The sequence below is a fragment of the Sciurus carolinensis genome, chromosome 14 (genome assembly GCF_902686445.1).
Source record: "Sciurus carolinensis chromosome 14, mSciCar1.2, whole genome shotgun sequence".
Taxonomy (NCBI): domain Eukaryota; kingdom Metazoa; phylum Chordata; class Mammalia; order Rodentia; family Sciuridae; genus Sciurus; species Sciurus carolinensis.
In genome coordinates, this window is record NC_062226.1 from 73279215 (window position 1) to 73298090 (window position 18876).

Genomic DNA, 18876 nt, shown 5'->3' on the forward strand with positions numbered 1-18876 from the left:
CCGCTGTTCGTATGTGAGTCAGGTAGCGGCCCTCGCTCTACACAGCCAGAAACCAAAGTCCAGAGAAGAGAAGTAATTTGCCAAGGTCAACCAGCTCCTGAGTGGACTCAGTGCAGGTCTTGGTGAGTCCCAAATCCATGCTCCACTGGCACTGCCTGCCATCTCCCACACTATCCACAGTCGCTGTGTTTTATGCCACTGTCTGGTGAGTGTGTGTTTGTCACTGAGTGATTAGCAGGACAGGCACATCTCATATTGTTCAGTGAATACAAAGAAAACTGGTTCCTCATTTCTGAGTTGATCACGATTGACTGAGAGGTGGCAAAAAAATCCTGAAATGTGTGCTAGCAAAGAAATATTGATTTCTTCAGAACATTTTTAAAAATAATTACAAATAATTGTAGCTCCATGCTTTAAAATGACCTTAGGAAAATTATTTAGAGTGGGATCCCAGGAAGGAAATATATGTAGGCTGATTCCGGAGTGTGTGCATACTGGGCAGGCGGCAAAGATGAAGGACATGAGGCAGAGGAGACAGGGACTTCTCTACCCTTGTCAAGTCAAAGACTATGTCTTCATTGCCGTTATGTCCCCAAGGGTCTTACGAGCCTTGGAATATATGACTTTTCAATGTAGACTTATTTGACCAACTGAGCAAATGAACAAATAAATGAATTCAATCCTCTAATGAGGAAAAACAAAAACCAAAAATCTTTGGACTTTAATGACCTAAATTCATCAAAGAATTTTATACTTTTTCTAATTTGCTTTGTGTTTCATTGAATCAAATGAGATGCAATTTGGAAGGAAGTGAAGATTGGACTGAGGAATTAAGCCACAGACTGCACCAAAAAAAAAGGTTCTTGTGTGCACATTTAATAGTATTAATGAGAACGTGTCTTATTGTCACCCTTCCCAGTCACCAGGCCCATGCAAGTCAGCTCAACTGCACTGCCTCAGGTGAGCATTGCATGCATTGGTTTCAGGCATGTGTGGTTTTTTTTTTGTTTTGTTTTGTTTTTGTTGTTGTTGTTGTAGATAGACACAGTACCTATATTTACTTATTTATTTTAAAGTTAAAAATTCCTTAATTTTTTATTCCTGGTACCACTACCACAATTTACAGGGCACTATACCTGATGTAATGAAAAGAAAAAGCAAAACTACAACAGGTAAAAGACCTCAGGAAACTATGGAACCAAACTAGATGCCCTTCAAAGGATGAATGGATAAAGAAAATGTGATATATATATATATATATATATATATATATATATATACACACACATGATGGAATATTACTCAGCTTTAAAAAAAGAATGAAATTATGGCATTTGCTTGTAAATGGATGGAGTTGGAGAATATCATGCTAACTGAAATAAGCCAAACCCCAAAAACTAAAGTCAAATGTTTTCTCTGATATGCAGAAGCCAATTCACAATAAGGGGGGGGGGGGATAGGAAAGAATAGTTACTTTAGATTAGGTGAAGGGGAGGTATGGGGGAAGGAATGATAGTAGAGACATTACTACCATTACTACCTCATGTACATGTATGACTGCATGACCAATGTGATCCTGCAATATGTATAATCAGAAAATTGAGAGATTATACTCTGTGTTTGATCTACTAAACTGTATAAATGCATCCTACTGTCATGTGCAACTAATTAGAACAAATAAAATTTTAAAGTTTTTAAAAAGCCCTCAGGAAAGTACATCTAACTGACACTACAATGCATTAATCAATATCTGCACCTCGTGCAAACTGAACAAGAACTATGACAGTCCTGAATAAGAAGGGTTTTGTGTTTAAGCTACAGTAACTTTTCTGACTATGGATCATCTTTCCTTCTGTGGCAGATTTTTACAGTTCCTCTAATGCATTTGGGATGACTCTCAAAGTAACCTGCAGCTTTCCTGACAACTCCTCGCTCTCTCTCCTGCTAAGGACTGTAGTCTTTTTCTGCTGTTTTGAAAACCTTCTGCTACCATATCCACCACTTCCATCACCATATCCTTAACCACCACCATAGGGACTTCCAGAGCTTCTTCCACCCTTTGTGGGTCCATATTTGTTTGCTGTTATCCACTATAATTTCCAAAATCATTATAGTTTCCATCACTGCCATAGTTATCACCACCAGAATTTCCTCCTTCATTGTACACATCATATCCTCCTCCTCCACCCCCTATTCACCACCTTGGCTTCCATATCCTGGCCCACCACCATAGCCTCCTCTACTACTATAACTAGTACCACCCCATAGTTGCCACCATCACCTCCAAATCCATTATATCTGCCATCACCTCCTGCATAACTACCTCTGCTTCCATCACCTCCATCTTTATTTTATTTACTTATTTTTTTAATGTGGGTGCTGAGGTTCAAACCTAGTGCCTCACATGTGATAGGCAAGTGCTCTACCACTGAGCTACAACCCCAGCCCCAGGCCTATGTTCTTGGCTTCTCTCTGGGAACCAGAAAGGCTGATGTCTGAGAAGATGAATACATCTAGGAAACTTCAGCAGAAGTGATACAAATCTTGTAAACCAAACAGATCTTTCTTTTCATGTTGATAATGTCTAAGAACAGTCTTGTCTATTATTTTAATTAAACTAATAATAATTATCTTCTAAAAGTATTGCAAAAAGCCCCCCATTCTTACCACTTCCTCCACCAAGAAAAGTGACTAGTAAGGTTAGAAACAAACAAAACAAAAGGAGATGCCCTGAAAATCTTCAGGCATGCTTCTAAAACAGTAATTTAAATTGGCACAGTGGTGCATGCCTGTAATCCCACTGACTTGGGAGGCTGAGGCAGGAGGATTGTAAGTTTGAGGCCAGTCTCAGCAATTTAGCAAGTTGCTTCAGCATTAAGTAACTTAGTGAGATCCTGTCTCAAAATTAAAAATAAAAAGGACTGGGGATGTGGCTCAGTGGTAAAGTCCCCAAGGTTCAAGCAGTACTTGGATTTAGTACCTTTTACTTATAATAACATGCAAAAATTTCTGAGCAATCTACTTAGATTTTGATACAGTCTTGCAGAAGAAAGGGAAGTATACCTTCACTTGACCTTGGTTTATTATAATTATGGGTTAGTGTGACATCCATATTATCTTTTTTCTCTTAGATGTTATTATCAATCCCTATAAAGAATATGATAAATTTTGAGTAATTCCTTTGTCTTGATATCCCCCAAACATTCCTTGGGGTAGAGAGGTTTTTAGTAACCCAGTAATTTTAATAAATAGTTTTTCATTTTCTTTTCAATAAACTCATCAAGTTATTAATTTCTCACTGCATCTGGAGAAACGTTAAGGGGCTTTCAATTACAGTGGATGCATCTATTTGATTTGCAAATAGAACATAGATCTATCCTATTCCCTGCTATTATTGTAAACACAGCTTTGAGTCTGAACAACCCGATGCTGATTAGAGGTTTTCAGTATTAAGCATTGGTCTCCGCTCTAAAGTTTAACAAATAACACAACACATAATTCTCTGGCACGTCCAGCCCTTTCATGTCACACAGTGGAAGCTCCCTCTTCTCACGTGACAAGCACACTAAATACATACTATAATCAACAAAGCAGGCTATGATTAACTTTGCACAGAGCTGTCCCAAATGCCTCCAAATGCCACAGAGTTTCTTCAATAAAAATATGGCAAGTCATATTTGTCTAAAGAAGAGAAAATTCCAATTAAGAGCATCTGATGCTCCTTATCTTTTTTAGATGACTGGGAATCGAATCATTACAAGTTCTGGTCACAGTGATCTCTCCTGAATTATTTTCACTTGTTTCTGTTCCACAAAGAAAGCATTTGTGAGGGGCTGGCTTTTATAATGCGGTTGAGACCATTTAGTTAATTAATTAATTGAGCAATAATGCAGAAAGCCCATTTCTTTTGTTCTGGAACATGGCACCGTCCAGTCACTCCCGTGAGATCAGAAGATGCAACAGTTATTCCTTGTTTCTTGAGCAGATGCTGGTAGTCCTCCCAAATAAATGGAGGAAAGATTGTGGGTTTTTTTGTTGTTTTTCTTTTGTTTTGTTTTGTTTTTTATTCCTGTGTTGGGAAAATAATCAGCAGAACAGAAGTTCACCTTTGCAATTCCCATGGCACATTCTTTGTTGGGACAGGATCCTCAGGTTCTTGGAAGATAATTGTGTGATTTCCTTTGTGCATCTCCACAAACTTGGTTTTGTGCTCTTGGTCTACAGTAGATGTTCCCTTGTCAAGAGTAGGGCTGGAACAGCATCCTGGCTGCCTTCCTGAAACAGCAATTTTCAATCACTCGGTGCCCCTATGTACCAAGGTGCTCCTCCTAGGTGTTGGTAATATGCAGAGCACTTAGACCAGTGAAAAGACAACTGTTCTGTGTTACTCCAACTCCCAACTACTTCACCTTAAGGTCAATATTCTCATTTTAGCCCAAGCAAGGTGATGGTGGTTACCTTCTGTCAAAAAATATTTCTCTCTCTCAGAAAACTTTATCAGATGGGTTAAGAAAGTGATGAAGTATACAGAGGATTCCCAGACAAGGAGAATCACTCCACCCCTCAAAATAGGGAATGAAGAATTAATATGTCTACGACATGACCAGATTAATTGAATTCCAAAACCTTCAATAATTTCAGGTGGTATGCAGCACTCAGAATTCTTTCCAGGACCAAAAGATGTATTTCTCTAGCTGTTTCTGGGAGGAATTTCACTGAAGGTCCTCAAAGCTGTCCCCAAGTCACACTCCTTCCTGGGGCGGTCAGCATCCAGGGATTGGCCCATGCAGAGTTTAAAGGTCCAGCTCAGAATGACTCAGAAAGTCATGCTGGCTTCCCTACTTCCTATGGAGTCACCTCTGACCCGGATTTGGACCACTTCACTGCCTCTTTCCCAGGTAACTCTGCTTTCTTTCCTTCCCTTTCACATATTTTGATCCTGAGAACACGCCCTAATATATCATTTGCATGCTGCTCTTCCTCTCTGTGTCTACTTCCCTAGGAACCCAACAGGTAATATCTGGCGTCTTCTTTTCTTTAGCTTCTACTTACCATTGCTTTCTTGTAATTGGGATTATCCAGTGGAGAACGTACTTATTATAGGTACATTTTTTGCCTCATGGAATTTCTGCAGGTGTAAATGCTACCTGCTTAGTAGTCTATGTCTCACAGGATATCCAATGCACTGAAGTTTAATATATGCAATTGAATGTAAAAAGTTCCACAGTGTGATGTGGTAGTGGAAGTAGAGAATGTGTAGGTTTTTCACATTAAGTGATATTTATTTGAGGCTAACAAACAACTTCAGAGAATTGCAAGAGAGTTAAGTTGGCATAAGCCTAGCATGATGCACAGGTAGCTGTGTTAAAAACTGTAAAGTGCATGTATTTTGTTTTTCTTCAGGTGTATTGGAGACTGGGAAACTGGCTCTTTATAAATCAGTAAAGTGGTTTGTTGATTTTGAAGTTCTTTAACTCGAGACATTTTTGAAAAGTGTCTTCAGATTATCTGATTTTTTACTTTGTATATAGATTTTTTTATTCATTTGGCTTTTTGATTCCTGCTGAACCAATCCAAAGTTGGAATTGATTGAGAAAACTAGCAAATAATGTATTGTCACATAAATAGACTTAGGAATACAGTGAGCCACAGTCAGTTGGGGTAACTCTACCCCTTAACATCTAGAAGTGATAGGCTCAACCCCCGCTTTCATGACTTCTGAGAGTCCCAGGCATTCCTCCACAATTCTGTGCATTGCCTGAGGTTGTATATTCCCATGGTCACCTCTAGCACCAAGCTCCTGTTTTGCTGAATGTGTTGAATTTAGGAATCATCATTTCCTAGTTTTGTTCCTTGTTAATACAAGATAGAACCCAGTTGTTATTATTTGGATTTGGAATATCCCTTAGAGGCTCATGTGCTGAAGACTTGGTCCCCCTGCAGCAATGTGTGTAGGTGGGGCTCTTGGGAAGTGATTACATCATAAGGGCTCTGATCTCATCAGTGGATTAGTCCACTGATGGATTCATAATTTGATGGCATTACGGGGAGGTGCTGGAAATTGTAGGAGATGGAGTCTAGCTAGAGGAAGTTGGTCACTGGAGGGATGCTTTGGAAGAGTGTGTCTTTTCCCTGGCCCCTTCCACACACTATCTCTGCTTCCTGGTCACCATGAGGCAAGCAGCTTCCCTTTACCACCCTCTTCCGCCATGATATTCTGCCTTACCACAGGCCAGAATGAATGGATTCATACCACAGGCCAGAATGTATAGAGTTAGATGAATGTGGTCTGAAACCATGAGCCAAAATAAATCTTTCCTCCTCCAAGTTGTTTTCTCAGATATTTTGTCATAGCAAGGGAAAGCTGACTAACATACCAGTCTTTCTTTCTGCCTCCCTCCCTCTTCTTTCTTTCCTCCTTTCCTTCTCTCTCTCTCTCTCTCTCTGTCTCTCTCACACACACACACACACACACACACACACACACATGCACACACACGCACACAATCATGCAAGGCATTCTTGCACATGACTGACTTTTCAGAGTTTTGGAAAGGTAAAAGTTATTTTACATAAAATGCAAAAAACATGAGTACAATATCCATCATTCTTGTCCTTAAAAAAGGAATCTTTCAGTCTTTTTCTGTGATAATTTCAGCTCCTGCCTCCTTCTCTTCATTTCCCCCTCTCTTGTTTGCCCACTCTCTTCTAAAAGAAGAAAAAAATTCCTCTGATTCTTTTTCCCCCCACATTTTTATCGGTGGATTAAGTTGTACATATTGATGGAATTTGTTGTTACATATTCATACACACACACAATACACGATATAACAACATAATTTGGCCACAATCACTCTTTAGCCTTTCACTCCTCCCTTCTGGGACCCTTTTCTCTACTGATCTCCCTTTAATTTTCATGAGATCCACCCTCATCTTTCTTTCCCTTTTTTCTCTCTACCTTCTGCGTATGACAGAAAACAGTTAACTCTTAACATTCTGAGTTTAACTTATTTTGCTTAACATAATGGTCTCAGTTCCATCCATTTTTCTGCAAATGGCATAATTTCATTTATCTTTATGGCTAAATAAAACTCCATTGTGGATATGCACCACGTTTTCTTGAAACCTAGGCTGGTTTCATAATTTGGCTATTGTGAATTGTGCTGCTATATACATGGACATGCATGCATCACTGTAGTAAGATGCCTTTAATTCTTTAGGGTAAATACTGAGGAGTGGTATAGCTGGGTCATATTGGTTCCATGCCTAGTCTTTTGAGGAACCTCCATACTGATTCCCGTAGCAGTTGGACTAATTTATACTCCCAACAGTGTAAAAGTGTTCCTTTTTCTCATTTATTCTTGATGACTGCCAATCTGACTGGTGTGAGATAAAAACCTCCCTGTAGTTTTGATTTGCATTTCCCTAACTGCCAATGATGTTGAACTTTTTTTTTTTTATGTATTTGTTGGCCATTTGTATTTCTTATTTTGAGAAGTGTCTGTTTAGTTCATTTGTCCATTTATTAATTGGGCTATTTGATTTTTCAGTGTCAAGTTTTTTAAGTTCCTTATGTATTCTAGATATTAATCTTCTGTGAGAGAGTAGCTAGCAAATAATTTCTCCCATTCTGTGGGTTCTCTCTTTCCGTTCCTAATCATTTCCTTTGCTGTGCAAAAGCTTTTCAGTTTGATGATATCCCATGTATTAATTCTTGGCATTGTTTCCTGGGCTTTAGGGGTCCTACTGAAAAACTTGGGATCTGTGCCTAAAAGATGGATTGTTGACCTTATGTTTTCTTCTAGGAGTTGCACAATTTCTGGCCTAATTCCTAGATCTTTGATCTGTTTTGAGTTGATTTTCGTGCTGGATGTCTCATTTTTTCTTAGGGAATAATTTGGCCTTCTCAGATACTTAATAAGTGGATGAATTGTTCATTTTAACTATAAGTGAAAGAAAACCCAATTTACACAAGAGAATCTATTGAGCTTTATAGCTTAAAAGTTGAAGGGAGGATCTTGTTGGGGGCCAGGTAGACATGGGAGCTCAGACTTGTCACAGATTAGCTTTCCTTCTCTCAATCTGTTGGCTCCCTTCTCCCTGGTATTAACTCCTCAGGTACCTTTTGCTCACTGTTGAAAGATATTTGCTCTAACTTCTCCTATCGTCTAGCATTCAATACCAACCAAAAAAGTAGGCCTGTGTCTACTCCTTAAGTTTCAACAAAAGTCTCCTGGCAGATTCCTCAGAAAACTTGGAATGGAACCGGCACTTGACCCAGTTTCCCACTCCTTGGCATACACCCAAAGGACTTAAAATCAGCAAACTACAGTGACATGGCCACATCGATGTTTATAGCAGCTCAATTCACAATAACTAAGCTATGGAACCTCCCTAGTTGCCCTTCAACAGATGAATGGGTAAAGAAAATGTGGTATATATATACAGTCAAATATCGCTTAGCCATAAAGAAGAATAAAATTATGGTATTTTCTGATAAATGAATGGAACTGGAGAGTCTCATGCTAAGTGAAATAAGCCAATCCCAAAAAACCAATGGCCAAATGTTCTTTCCGATGTGCACAATAAGTGGTAGGGGAGGGAAAAATAGGAGTTCACCAGATTAGACAAAGGTGAATGAAGGGAAGGGAAAGGGGGATGGGAATAGGAAAGATAGTAGAATGAATTGGACATAACTTTCATATGTGCATATATGAATACACGACCAGTGTACATATGTATATAACCACAAAAATGGGAACTTATTCTCCATGTATGGTATATGTCAAAATACATTCTATTGTCATGTATAACTAAAAAAACCAAATTAAACAATTAAAAACAAACATTCCTTGAGCATACTCCTAGATCAAGGAAAGGGGAATGAAGCAGGCTGGTTGACTTAGCCCTAGTTCCCCTCATCCAACCCTGAAATTTCAGACATGGTGTTAGCCTGATAAAAATCATATGGAAGAGTGGCTTCTCAGAGGGGCATGAGCTATGAGTCCCATAGAAGGGGAAATGTTGTAGAGTAACAGGCAGAAACAGTAATATCCAGAATAAACTTGACCCACAGTCCTGTCAAACTTAGGGTCTCCCTTTAAATGTCTAGGACTTTATGATATTTAAAAATTATCGCTTATAGTTCTTGCCTAAATAAGTAGACAGAGGCCATCCTCCTAACCAATGATAATAGTTCATTTTTATAAATACTCTATAAAATGTCCTCTATGTTCCAGAAATATTCTTTATCTTAATGGTAGTTGTTACTACCATTATATATGTGTAAATTCAACAAGTTGTTCTTAAGACTTGTGTATTTTACTGTATTAGTTGTTTTATAAGTTATACTTCAGTTAATTTTATTTTTAATTTCTTGCAAGACAATTAAAACATTTAGCCATAAGTGAAGAAATACCAAGCTGAAGTCATTGGGGTAAGAAACCCAATATAGATTTGGGGTCAAGTCCTAGTTGGTATTACGATGGGGATATTTGCATAAAATCTCTTCTGGAACATATAATGGACCACATATATGGTGGTCCTGTGAGGTCCTGGTGACATTGTCTTAGTTTGTGTAAGACATGACAGTGAAATCACCTGGTAATGATGTACGTCATAGAAAGCATCCCCATCACTAATTGATGCATGATTATTTATTCCCTTGGAAAACAAATACATTGGCAGAGGAAACATTTAGAGACCAGGTATACCTCAAAGACAATAATTAAGGATTATTATTAAAATCTATAATTAAGGACTTTAAACATTTCCCTGAATTATTCAGGTTGAACATATTCAAGACAAAAAGATAATTTGCCTCGTATCATAAAATGGCACTGAAGTCTTTATTCCGCAGCAAAAGCACCACATTTGATGTTCCTTTACAGCCAGTTATAATGGATTTAGACTTGAAAGGTTTACATCCAAGTCCTGGCTTCATCCTTCACTAGCTTTGTGACTGAGCAAGTCATTTCACTGTGCCTGACCAGTAGTTCTGCATCTACAAAATAACCACGCATGTGAGATTCTTGTCTTTCAGGGCAGCTCTGAGAAATAGCAGTGAAACCCACAAAAGGTCTTTGTGAATGGCAAAGAATCATTCTCATTCTGGTCCCACCCACCTACTGCCTTTGATGGTATTAATCATGTTTTTGTTAGTGCCTCTTTTGAACTTATCTTCTTAGACGATCTCTGGAATGGGTTTGGGTTCTACAGTTACCTCTGGAAGGTTAAGTGATTCCCAGGAGTTGGTGCAGCAGCGCCTTCCATTTGGCCAATACACTGGAACACCTCACCTGAATCTCATCCTCCATTTTTCAGATGTCATCTTGATATAACTTCCTTTTTCCTTTCTGTATCTTTTTCTTTCCTTTCTTTCTTTTTTTTTTTTTTTTTTTTTTGTGTGGTGCTGGGAATCGAACCCAGGGCCTTGTGCTTGCAAGACAAGCACTCTACCAACTGAGCTATCCCCAGCTCTTTTTCTTTTCTTTTGCAGTTCAGTCATCTAATTACTCTACGTATAATATTATTCCTATTGGGGAAATCTTATTTTTCAACTGTTGCCAACCCAAGCAAAAGCAGAGTTTTTCAATTTCATGTGTCCATCATTCTATCCTTCTTTGGCAGTGCAAACGAAAATGAATAAAGAATCGTTGTTGATGGTACAGAGAAAATGGCAACTTTCTTTTGGAGAGTGGGATTATTCTTATCTAAAGAAAAGCTTATTCATGAGTTACTAGAGAGAATAATGAGAGAGGAGATTTAATAAGAATTGTTAAACTATTTGAGAGATGACCTAATTACCATAGGTCTACGTACAGAATGTCTACCAAGTGAGAGCCACTGTGTCAGGCACATGACTTGCATTTCTTATCTAAATTAATTCTCATCACCCTTCTCTTAGTTAACTATGAAATTTTCTTCCTTTTACACATGTTGAAACAGGTTAGTTTATCTAAGCATAGTAGGTGATGTGGAAGAGTCATGTTCAGATAGAGATGCATCTAAATCCAAAGCCTGAGCTTTTCTCATGAGCTCTCATCTTGTGAGACTGGATGAATCTCTAACCAAATAAAGACAAAAGTTATAACGCTGGTAATAGAATATTTACTTCCTAGCCACGAGGCTTGTGTTCAGGGTTTATGTATTTTCCTTTAGCTGGAGTATAAATTAGGAAGGAAGGAATAAAGAAATGAGGCAAAAAACAAAGGAATAAAAGAAGAAAATGCCCAATTTTCTGATTCCACTAATGAATCCTTAAGAATAATACTGATTTTTAAAATACCAGTCTTATATTTCTCCAATAGGAATTTCCATTACTTTTAAAGAAGATAGCCTAGAAAATTGGATGAACCACCAAGACACTAATAGAATTAATTTTCTTTTTGTATTGGGAATTGAACCCAAGGCACTAAACCACTAAGCCACATCCCCAGCCTTTTTTTTTTTTTTTTAAGTATTTGTTAGAGAGAGGGTTTCACCGAGTTGCTTAGGTCCTCGCTAAGTTGCTGAGGCTGACTTTAACTGGCCATCCTCCTGCCTCAGCCTCCAGAGCCGCTAGGATTACAAACATGTACCACTGCGCCCAGCACTAATACAATTAATCTTAATAAAAATTATAGAGCTAAGGTAGACCTACAACAAATAATAGCTACCTTCTAGGACAATAGAGATCTGGATGCAGAAGTCTTTTGGAAAACTATAGGCTTTTATATCTATTACTTTTTAAAATATTAATTTAAATATAGTCTGGAAGATTTGAGAAAACCATCTGAATATGTCCTTGTGGGGGTACGTATGCTTTATAAGTTTGAAACCCAAGAGAGTAGAACCATACAGTTATCAACATTTAAACATGCTGACATGAGTGAGACTAAAATTACTGATGTTGAGATATATATAGGTACTGATTTATCAAATTAGCATAGTACTAAGGAAAAATACAAGATTATAAATAGAGAAGAAAGAACCTTTTATCTTCCTTCATTCTTTGGAAAAGCAAACACTTATTCAATACCCAGTCAAAGATGCCCCCTTTCTAGATTCCCAGGTAGGCCTGGCGTTTCTAGATGGGGCAGTGACTCAGATCTCAAGTTCCTCTTCTGAGTGACTTTCTGCTTTCCCTTGCGGCCACCCCTAAATTTCTGGAACTATTTCCAGGACCTCCCTCCTCTGGCTCCCTGGATCCGTCCCCTAAGATTAACAAAGTAAGATTAACACACAAAGATCAAAGGTCATATTGGACATGTAAACACATTATATCCAAATGTTAAAAATAGGATCAGCAATAAATCATGTTAGAAAAAAAGTAGAATGGCATAAACACAAGCTGGGGGTGACCAACCGCAACCTATGGCATGGTGTTCCTTTACCCAAGAGAATTAACGCAGGAGCAGCCACAGCAGCCAGGGCAATGCAGCAAGTACCACAGGTCAGAGAACTCAGGGTTCCAAGGAAAAAGCCAGAAACGTCTGGAGGGTTACATGCAGCAGGCAAAGGGCAAAGGTGCCCGCCTGGACAGAGAAGAGGGTGTTGAGATGTTGGTTTCCCTGCGTCTGTGTGAGCAGTGCTGTATTTACAGCTGGTAGACCACTTGCTTCCTTGCTTCTTTGTCTGTTCGGCTCCTGAAGGTCACTCTAGGAAGTGAGATATCAGCTATTTAGAGGACTCCAAGAATGAAACCCTATGTGTTTCATAAAAGATGTCTCTAATATCTTAGAGGGAAAATATTGGAAACCTTAAATTAGGTGAGAATAAGCTACATGGGTTTTTCAGCATCACTTGGCAATGCTGAAATATCACCCAGAACTTTTGGGCCCAGTGATTTGCTGTCATATATTTAAAAGAAGAACGATTTAACTGTAAGTTAGAGATAAGCCACAACGGCAAATCAAAATGTCGCTTTCTTGGTCCACAGCAAAACTAACAATGATTTAAAACCACTGATAGCTATGAATCATATTTTTTCTTGCAATGAAACATAATGGCAATAAGTTAATATTTATAAATCACACTAAAGTTTTTAGATGAGCTAAAGTAATAAGCAAGTAAATAAATATTACATAAATAAGTAATTACCTAAGCAATTAATGCCTCTCAAATTGTGGGCTGTAAATTTGAAACCCCTAATTGCTTTATAGGACTTAGGCCCATAAATGGCATGGGAAATGATGTTGTTTAAAATAAAGTCAACACCTCTCTGACCTGGTTTTGAAGACAAATGAAACAGAGAGAAGAAAATAAGTACTGATTTTCCTAATTATTATTATTATTTTCTTATATACCACTGCAGACATTCTGAACACAGTCTCAATTCAGTATGTTGATTTAAAAACATAGAAATTGAATATTGTAATTTTTTTCTATTACATCTCCTTAGGCAGCCAGTACATAAAAAACAACTCTGAAATGGGTTTAAAATATTTGAAGGCCATTATAGGAAAAAATAAATCTGTGTGAGGGTAACTTGTTTTCTGAATCATATTCAGTTAAGATGCAAATATCATATGTGTCAAATGTCCAAATGTAATTATTGAAAACTCGATTTTTGAAAATTTCTTTTTTTAGGTATGATGTTTTAATTTTTTATAAATAAGAAGGGAACTGAGGAGAAATGAAGAGTGAGAAATCATATTTCTAGCCAAGTGTTTTTAAACAACCATCTTGAAAACTCAAGAGTCCAGATCATTCTGAGTTTCAAAAAGGCAAGAATCCAGTTTGCCATATAATACAAAGCCTTTGGAAGTGTCATAGCTTACTTTTCCTCCATTTGACAATTCTCTAGAGACTCACTCAGAATAATAACTAGTAGAGAAAAAGGTTTTTTTTGTTTTTTTGTTTTTTTTTTTCTCCTAATTCAACTACTTTAAAATGACTTTTGGTAAAATATCTTAGAATTGTCCTAGAATCGAAAGTGTTTTCTTTGTAATTCTTCACAATAAATGCATATGGATTATTCAAATACAAATGAGTTTTGAATCTGGGCCCAAATAAAACACTAGGAAATTTGACCTAATTTTATGGACTTCTTTCTACCCTCCTGCATTTTCTGAATTTCCTATAATGGACACGTACCATTTTTAGGATTAGGGAAAATTATAGACACAAGATAATAAAAATTAGTTAAATCTATCAATTTCTCAGGATCAACAGAAATGAGAAGATAAACTGGAGACCTGGTGCAAGTTCTTACGAAAGCTCTGCCACATGAGTCTGCGTATGGCTTTAAGGACTATTTCTTATGTTTAATAGCGAACATTGTGGATAAGGTAAGCAAATACTATTTCTTCTCCCCACTTTGCTGATGTGCACTGAAGGATAGGTGCACTTACATAGTTTTCTTATGTAAGGAGGTTAAAAAATAAATTAACCAGCAGTTTTACAAACAATGGTGAGGCAGCTTTAAATAAACCTGCAGCTGAGCTTGCTCTGGTCAGTGTTAAGCCATCTGAGACTTTTGAGGGGGAGACTGTCAAGCCTAAGAAAGCTGGGAAGGATGAACTTTTCAACGGAAAATTATTATTTTAGGGAATGGAAAGAGAAGCAACACAGTCTCATGAACATTTGCAGAGACCAAAGCAGCACAATGCAAGAAGCTCTGGATTTACTACCAGTTCCCACACTTATAAGCTCTGTGACTCTGGGCCATTTACTTAACCACGCTGAGCCTCTGTTAACATTTTTTAAATGGCAGTGATAATAATGTTATTTGGAAGGTTATTGAAAGGATTATGCCGGATAAATTGCTTACGACATCTATGAGCACATGGAAAGTATTCCAATAAATAGACTCTTACAAAAACTTGTACTGTTTTCTCCATTGACATGACAGTAATGTTAAAATGAAGAGCAGAGTCTAAATGGTTTTAAATATATTTACTACATACTAGACTAGTTGAACACACCAATTTCCCTTTATGGTCAGGCTAAGAGTATTATTAAGAGTTAGAACCTTCTCCAGGGACTCTAATCTCAGCAACTTGGGAGGCCGAGGCAGGAGAATCCCAAGTTCAAAGTCTCAGCAACTTAGCAAAAACCTGTCTCAGCTATCCCACTCCTTGGTCTATACCCAAAGGACTTAAAATCAGCATATTACAGAGATACAGTCACATCAATGTTCATAGCTGCTCAGTTCACAATAGCCAGATTGTGGAACCAACCTAGATGTCCTTCAATTGATGAATGGATAAAGAAACTGTGGTATATATATACAATGGAATATTACTCCACCATAAAGAATGATAAAATTATGGCATTTGCAGGCAAATGGATGAAATTGGAGAATATCATGCTAAGTGAGATAAGCCAATCTCAAAAAACCAAAGAACGAATGATATTGCTAATAAGTGGATGATGACACATAATGGGGTGTGGGAGGGGTTAGTGTTAGGGTTAGAGTTAGGGTTAGGGAGGGGGGCAAGAATGGAGGAAGGAAGGACTGTATAGAGGGAAAAGAGGTGTGGGAGGGGTGGGGGGAAGGGAAAAAATAACAGAATGAATCAAACATTACCCTATGTAAATTTATGATTACACAAATGGTAGGCCTTTATGCCATGTACAAACAGAGAAACAAAATGTATCCCATTTGTTTACAATAAAAAAAAAAAAACCTGTACTGTTTTCTCCATTGACATGTCAGTAATGTTAAAATGAAGAGCAGAGTCTAAATGGTTTTAAATATATTTACTACATACTAGACTAGTTGAACACACCAATTTCCCTTTATGGTCAGGCTAAGAGTATTCTTAAGAGTTAGAACCTTTTCCAGGGCCTCTAATCTCAGCAACTTGGGAGGCTGAGGCAGGAGAATCCCAAGTTCAAAGTCTCAGCAACTTAGCAAAAACCTGTCTCAAAAAAAAAAAAAAAAAAAAGAAAAGAAAGAAAGGTTGAGGATTTAGCTCAATGGTAGAGTGTAGAGTGAGTGGCCCTGGGTTCAATCCCCAGCATTGTGAAAAAACAAAAGAAAAATAGAACCCTTAACCAAGCTCTAAACTAATGCTGCATACCTAGTTGCTCATCAGAGGAGTGGCAAGTGGTATATTCTTGTATAAACTGGAGAGAGCATGTTTGTTTATAAGGCGGTTGGGTTAGTCCATTCAGGCTGCTATAACAAAACACCATAGACTAGCTAGCTTATAAACAACAAAAGTTTATTTCTCACAGTTCTGGAAACTGGGAAGTCCAGGAGCAAGTAGCCAGCAGATTCGGTGTCTGATGACAGCTTGGTTTCTAATTCATAGATGGTATCTTCTTGCTGTGTCCTCACATGGTGGAGATGAACAAAGTAGCTCTCTGGGGACACTTTTATTAGCTTATTTTTTATAGGCTATTTTTAATTATACATAACAGTAGAATTCATTTTTATATAATTATACAATTATGGGCTATATTGTATTTTAATTCAGACTCCAATACCTGATCATCCCCTTCCCTTTCCTCATACCCCTCCTTCCCTCTATTGATCTTTCTGCAATTTACCCATAATTATTATTTTTTAAATTAATTTCTTGTGGATGTACAGGATGGTGAGATTCACTGTGGTGTATTCATATATGTACATAGGAAAGTTCATCAGATTCATTGCACTGACTTTGCTTTTCCCATTCCCCTTCCCTTCCCTCCATTCCCTTTTGTCTACTCCACTAAACTTCTATTCTCCACCTCACCCCACAACCTTATTGTGGGTTAGCTTCCATAGATCAGAGAAAACATTTGACCTTTGGTTTTGGGGGATTGGCTTATTTCACTTAGCATGATAGTTTCTAAATTCTTCCATTTGGGGACTCTGTAATAAGGGCACTAATCCCAGTCCTGTCCTAATCACCTCCCAAAGGGCCCACCTCCTAATACCATCATGCCAATGATTAGGGTTCCACAGGTGGATTTAGGGGGGCACAAAAATACAGACCATCGTGACACCAGGTGGCATTCTCTAGAATGAAAATCATGTTCCACTGGGGAATAAGAAATGTTTATAGTATTAATAATAAACAGTGCCCAGATGTTCACTCAGAGTCAGAGAACTCCTAACAAGTTGGTCCATGTTCTCATTGAACTCTCACCACTGCCTTACATAGCAGTTACCATCTTAATCCTGGGGGGAAACTGAGGCTCAGGAAGACTTAAATATCTTGCTCAGTATTGCACAAGTGGATGGTAAATTGGGCACTCCAGGGTCTCACCACTGCCCTGTGAGCATTTTGAGCCAGGATTTTTGTGTAGTAAAGATGAGAGGGTCAGTGGTAGAGCCCAAGCGAGGCACTGAGTTCGATCCTCAGCACTACATAAAAGTGAATAAATAAAATAAAGGTATTGTGTCCATCTACAACTAAAAATATTGTTTTTAAAAAGATGAGAGGCAGTCATGTTTATAGAAGTGAAAAATACTTCTAACTTTCTCCAATACTTGCCCCTGCCACCTTTTTTATGAACATTGTAGTTTTTTACAGATAAGGCAGTCAAGATGAGAATATCTTTTTAACTGTCGGGGGCAGGGGGGGAATGCTAGCCTCATGCTTCTTTAAAAAAAAAAAAAAAATGGTGGAGGGAAAACCCCACTGAGAGAGGTAAGGACAAGGAGGGAAAATACACCTGGCAATTTCTTACTCTTGAGGTCTGGCAGAAACAAGCGCAATGACCCCAGAAGCAAAGCCAGAGTTGGAGGACATTGGAGTGACAAGATGATTTTCCAGGGATCCTGAGGAAAAATGGCAGCTTCAGAAGGTGTCTACCCTGTTGTGTTTTGTTTTCTTCCCTCTCTTCTCTAACCTGTTTGGTCGCTGGGAAATGAAATAGTTTCGGTTTGCAAGCTGTCGCCAGGGAGTGGAGCAAGACTTTGTGTAATAAACAAGAACAACTGCCAGAGCCCCCAGCGAGCTGCTCCAAAGCCAGACTGCCAAGGAAACCTGGCATTGTGTCAGCAAGGTCCATTCAACATGGCAGGAGTCACTGAGGAGCCACTCTGGGGAGGGTGGCCAGGTGGGGCACCCACTGGGCTCACTTGGAGGGACAGTGCAGCCTCCCAGGAGTGAGTTCAGGAATCCCCAGAAAGAAGTAAAATTGTCTCTCTGTGTTTATGTGAGTGTGTGTGTGTGTGGGGGGGGGGGGGTGCAATTCTCTGGGGAAAAGATCTAGAGCCTTCAGCCAATTCCCAAGAGTCCACGACCCTTATAGCAGAAGCCATGCTCAGAGGCACACATCAGACCTTCTAGAAAAGAACACCAAGCTCACCACTTTTATTTCTGGAGCAACTGGAGCTGAAGTTCTCAGTCCACTCTCCTCTTACAAAACCCTAACACACTTAAGAGACTACAGAGGGGGTGCAGTGGGGGTGTGAATAACTCCATCTCTTTCCTAATCTAAACTTAATCCTCCTTAAACCTCCCCTGGCCTGGGCTACCGGGAATCCTGCCAGTGCCAAAAGATATGTTTATTTAGCTCAGGTCTTAACTCCTGAGCCACAGAAATCAAAGGGGACTGTGCAGCTGCCACCTGCTGACGCATGGGTAAACAGAGGGGTCGTCAAGCCTGCTGAGGCCCAGCACTGGAGGACAATCCTTTTGTGCAGTTCCAGCTCAAATAAAGCCACAGCTCCTGAGGAGCAGGCTGGAGATGTGCACAAACACTGTACCCAGTAGTTTAGGAGCTTGGATAGAGCTGCTCCTCGTGGGCTCTTCTCTGCTGACTGCTGCCTCAAACCACAATAGGGTGCTAGTGACACAGTGTCCCTGTTCCCAGAAGTTGGGAAATTTCCAATTCCCAGTTAGGTTTGTGTACAGACAGTATTTTCCAGATTGTTGTCTGAGAAGCTTCAGATCTGTGAGGATGACGTGGTGCTCAGAACACATGGCCTGACCCCTATTTTTACCAGAGCAG

At 38.8% G+C, this 18876-nt stretch overlaps 1 protein-coding gene across 3 annotated transcripts in view; it reads left to right on the plus strand.

Moving 5' to 3' along the window:
* The window catches only part of Gda (guanine deaminase), a 169144-nt gene that overhangs the window by 139317 nt on the left and 10951 nt on the right, over positions 1-18876 (plus strand). The window contains exon 15 of one of the 3 annotated variants that reach the window (XR_007104842.1): positions 14146-14270. The exons of the other annotated variants lie outside the window; for them this stretch is intronic. The gene's annotated coding sequence lies outside the window, so the exon portion shown is untranslated. The remainder of the gene's footprint in view (positions 1-14145; positions 14271-18876) is intronic. 3 annotated transcript variants of the gene reach the window in all.